The 5,376-nt window shown below is 36.9% G+C and overlaps 1 non-coding gene across 1 annotated transcript; it reads left to right on the forward strand.

The window, feature by feature from the left end:
* The first annotated feature begins 4,961 nt into the window (after positions 1 to 4,961).
* On the forward strand, positions 4,962 to 5,068 carry LOC122087144. The gene has a single exon (XR_006142672.1). It is a non-coding gene; the product is annotated as a small nucleolar RNA R71 (small nucleolar RNA).
* Positions 5,069 to 5,376: the final 308 nt, after the last annotated feature.

Below are 5,376 nucleotides of genomic sequence, written 5' to 3' on the forward strand. Positions count from 1 at the left end.
ATTCTTAATAAACGTTCTATAGAAGCCCGCATGTCCTAGAAAAGATCAAACATCCTTAATAGATTGAGGAGGTGGTAAATTATCAATTAAATCCACTTTGGCTCTATCAACCTTAATTCCCTCCTTGGATATTACAGACATTTGGTCAATGAATGGGAATGGGAAGTGGTCCTTCCAGGTTGCCACATTAAGTTTCCTGTAGTCTATGCACACTCTCCACCCAAATTGGACACAGGTTGGAATTAGTTCATTATTGGCATTGGGAACTACAATCACACCAGACTTCTTAGGCACTATGTGAACTGGGGTTACCCATTAAGTGTCAAAAATAGGTTAAATTATTCCATGATCCAAGCATTTTAGGATCTCTTTCTTAATAGCTTCCATCATCACTGGGTTAGCTCTTCTTTGGGGTTCCGTGGATGATTTGGCATCCTCCATAAGATGTATATGATGTTGCACAATAGAAGGGCTTATACCCTTGATATCATCCATGGTCCAACCTAGGGTTTCCTTATTATCTTTTAACACTTTAAGTAACTCCTCTTCCTGGCTAGAAGTCAAATTTGAAGAAATTATTACAGGAAGAATCTGGTCAAACCCTAGGAAAGCATACCTGAAATTAGACGGTAACTCCTTAAGATCTAGCTTAGGGGGCTCAACTATGAAAGGTTTGGGAATGAAATTGGAAACTCCATAGGTGTGTGAAGACTCAAGACTTCAGAAAAGAAATTTTCACTATCATCATCCAACTCATCCATACACTCTTAGAATTTTGAATCAAAATCAATATCAAAGTTGGTAACTAAATCATCAGAAAAATCCAGAAAATCCTCAAGCATATTGATCTCTTCTTCCATATGTGGTTGCTTGCCTATCCTAAATATGTTAAACTCAATAGTTTTGTTACCAAAAGATAATCTTAGGAAACCATTCCGGCAGTTGATTAATGCATTACTAGTAGCCAAGAATGGTCTTCCTAAAATTACTGGGATCTCATCCTTGGTTGAGAAGGGCTTGGTATCTAACACAATGAAATCAATTTGGAAAATAAATTCCCCCACCTTTAGTAAGACATCCTCAGCCATCCCTTTATGAATCTTAACAGACCTATTTGCCAACCGAAGAGTAGTTCCAGTAGCTTTCAATTCTCCCAATCCAAGTTGCTTATACACATGGTAAGGTAAAAGATTCACACTTGCGCCAAGGTCAAGTAAGGCATGCTCAATGTAGGTGTTGCCTATGACACAAGATATGGTAGGGCTCCCTGGATCCTTATACTTGGCTCTATATCCTCGATTCTTTTCTGAATCTCCTTCAGCGCAATCTTGGAGCTCGAAAACTCCATATCCAAGTTTGGGAAGGCAACCCAAGACCAAGATCGGATTATGGGCTTCAGTCTTTTTAGTTTTGAGGCCAATGATGAGATTAAAGAGCCAAGGCAAGGCATATTCCAAGCACACTCCACCATGCTAAGAAAGTCATTGTGCTCCATCCAAAATTTGTTGATCCTGAAAGGTTAATTTTTGGGCTTAGAAGAGTTCTCCGAGCAGACCTGTTGGGTGCAATCATTGAACAAGTTCTGGGCTGAGTAATTATGGAACTAATATTATCTACCAAGAATGCCTTTTTGGGCACACTAGTGATACGTTTGTGAGTACAAAAATCTTTCAGTACCTTTGCATAGGCGGGGATCTGGGATATGGCATCCAAAAGAGGGATGTTCACTTCTACCTTTTTGAAGACTTCTAAAATTTTATCCATGGAAGCAGTCTTCATTTCGTGTACCTGTTTGAGATTTTAAAAATAACCACAAACGTACAGATCAATGTAGCTACGGGTCGAATTCAGGGAGAGCAGCCACTTTATTTTATTTTCTTTTAATAATGCAAAAGTGAATCTATCAATGGTTGTGATCTAATTCTAACTACTGTCCTAAACATATGTATCTAAAATAACGTCCTAACCATTCGTCATCTAAGAATTTAAAGACACAAACCATGCAATTAAAATTAAATAAATAAATAAAGGAAAATAAATAACCCACGCAATTAAAAATAAAAAATAAAGGAAAAAAATACTGAAATAAAAATAAAGTAAAAGAAAGAGGAGAAAGCTAGAAAGAGAGTCACAAGTAGGTTTCTCTACTTAGCCCGGGGGATGCATCATAATATGAGCTTCCCTACTTGACCAGAGAGTCACTCTTACAAGGGTTACTCTACTTGGCTTTAGGGAAAGGAAGACAATTAAAATAAAGCAATAAATTGATGGTTCTATGGCTAGGAGGAACAAAGCCAACACATACACTAGCCATGAACCTTGAGGGAAAGGGATAGCAATAATGTAACGACTGAAATTAAATCATAAATTAAGAAAGAAAGGGTAGTTAGAAGAGGGAATGAGAGGGCAGAGAGAAGACTACTGAGGGAGTCTACTTACATGAACTTCAACCCTTGAACTGAAAACTTGATCGATTTAAGATACTACCAGTACTGAAAACCAGATCTATAATAAATCAAATCTGAAATTTCTAGTACTAGAGAAAATAAATCTGAAGAAAAAAAATTGAACTTGAAAGACATGCTTCAGAGCTTGTTCTTGTCACCTAAAACTAAGCCTAGAACTAGAACTTGAAAATTACAACTTCAATTACTTAAATAATAAAAATAAAAGATTGAATAAAAAATAAAAGTACTTGCATTAATTGAATAAAAGAACTTACAAAAGTGTTTAAAGCATAAACCTAGAACTAGAGATAGATAATGAAAAAACTAGAGAAAGAGATAAAGCAAAAAAAAAAAAAAAAAAAAAAAACCCTAAAAGAAAAAAAAAAAACCCTAGAAGAAGAATGAATTAGAGAGGAAGAGAGGGACAATTTTTTAGAGTTTTGTGGACTCCCTTTTATAGGGAATAAGAGAGAGAGAGAAGGACGTCCAAGGGTGGATCCCCTTGGACGATTTTGTGGTGAGGTGGAGGAGAGAGAAGAGAGAAAACATGTGGAGAGATCTCTCACGATTTTTTTGCCTTTTTTTTCCTATTTTTTCTCTTTTTTTTTATTTTTTCTCTCTCTTCTTGCACAAGTAACCCCCCTTGGCCAATTTCCTTGCTTGGATTTGGACAATATTCTATTTTAAATGAAAAATTCCATCTATGCCCTTGTCTTTTCTTTTCTTTTTTTCTTCTTTCCTGTTTTTTGTCTTTATTTTCTCTCTCTTCTTCAAACTTGCATACAACTATCTTGGCCGACCTCCTTTGAGTAATGTGTAGGAGAGAGAAAATATTCTAAAAAAAAACCTCAACAAAATAGTAGCTAAGAGGTTAAAACTTGAGACCTCCTAATAAGGAAGAGATTTTGCACACCACAACTCACCAACTATGCTAGATAGTTGTTATTACCAAAAACGAATCTTCAATCACTTAAGGATGTGGTCCATTGATCCTTGTTGGTATTTGAAATATTCCTTATACCCTTGGGACAACTGCAGATGGGCTGGTTCTGCATCTCGGTTCAGTTCTGATCCATTATTCTTTTTATTTTTCGAAAAGAATAATCACTTGTACAGTTGACCAAACGAATGTGTACTTTTAATTGAACACATCCATCTTGCTCAGAACTTTGTCCTCTTCGCAACCATGAAAATAAATAGGATATCTTTACGTGTAAAATTGGTGATATAGCGTCTGATAGTCCTTAAGGCATTAAAAGTATAAAACTAGTAAAAAGAGAGTAAAACCCAAGGTAGCTCCATTCTAAATATGTAAAATGCATGATTTACTACCCTAGATTTCACACATAAATGTGTTCATCAGTACCAAACGATTAGGAAATGGGATAGGATGAACATAAGGACTATTAAGGATTTTCCCTTTTTCAGAAGAATCATTTTTGGTTTCCTCAACCTAATCATCTTTAGTTTCAAAAGAATCTTTAGGTTCATCAGACGAACCTAGAACAAGCGACACACTTGTTCCTCAATTGAAGGAGAGTTAATAGTAGTAATAGATAGGGAAGATTTAGGAACGCTCTGTTGGTACTCTCTACCACTCCTAAGGATATAAACCATATTACATTGGTTAGAGGGCCCTTGTTGGATCTCATCTTGTACTATATTCAGTGGTGCATTAGTTGATATTTGTGAACTAACAGGCTGATGATGCCTAAGGTTAGGCTCTAGTTGACTAGGTAAAGTTCCTTTCTCCCTCTCATGCATAATTGAAGCAACTTGAGTGAGTTCTCTCGTAAGATTTTGATGTCTTGTCATAAGGAAGGCCATATTTTTTCCCAAATCACTTATTCTACATGCCTCTCCAGTATTGGTAAACCCAGGGGGTTGCTGATAAGATGATAGGAGAGGGGCCCTAGGAAAACTAGCCTGAGGTCCTACATTTGACTTAAGAAAAGTATTTTGGGAAAAAGATTGTTGTGCAAAGGGAGGCCTATGGAGTCCATGTTGACCTTAATTATGGAAATTGGAAGACCCTACTTGGTTACCTTGATTCCAAGAGAAATTTGGGTGATTTCTCGATCCTGGATTGTAGGTATTACTATATGGATTATTCTGGTATAAGGCATTAACATTATCATTAGAAGTGCCCCCAGAGGTGTTGGGGCATTCTTCTATGAGATGTCCAGGGGACTGGCACCAAGCACAAATCTTAACCAAATTGACTGATGATGGCTCTCTAGGAACAATAGCCTCAATTCTCTTGATTAGGCTATCCAAATGGGGGCTTCCTTGGCTACTATCCCATCCACAAAATATCCTTTTCCTCTTATAGTTCTTTCATTCTCTTAGGTTGATTCCCACTCACGAGTTTTGTCAGCTAAGTCAAGTAAGAATTCCCATGCCTTTCCTTCATCTGTAAAGGATGTGAATCCCTCAGGGCACATAGACTCTATCATTTGTTTAGTTGGGTAATCAATACCCTCATAAATTATTTGACATAAATGACATAGGTCTAGGCCATGGTGAGGGCATTCTTAGAGTAGATCCTTGAATCTCTCTATAAGTTTGGAAAATGACTCACTAGGTTTTTGCCTAAACTGAAAGATATCACTTCTAAGCTTGTTGGTCTTGTGAGTTGGGAAAAACTTCTTAATGAAGACAACTATGAACTGTTCCTATGAGGTTATGGAATTTGTGGGTAACCCATACAACCACTTCTTAGCTTGGTCTTTCAATGCAAAAGTGATAAACCTAAGCTTAACAGCATCATCAGAAAGCTATTGGATCTTAATTAGAACACATACCTCTTCAAATTCCCTTAGAAATAGGTATGCATCCTCAGAGGTCAACCCATGGAAGTGGGGCAACATAGTGATGTATTGAGATTTGAGTTCAAAATTATTGCCCTGGGCTTGTGGTAGAACTATGC

This window comes from Macadamia integrifolia, chromosome 1, assembly GCF_013358625.1.
Source record: "Macadamia integrifolia cultivar HAES 741 chromosome 1, SCU_Mint_v3, whole genome shotgun sequence".
In the NCBI taxonomy this organism is placed as follows: domain Eukaryota; kingdom Viridiplantae; phylum Streptophyta; class Magnoliopsida; order Proteales; family Proteaceae; genus Macadamia; species Macadamia integrifolia.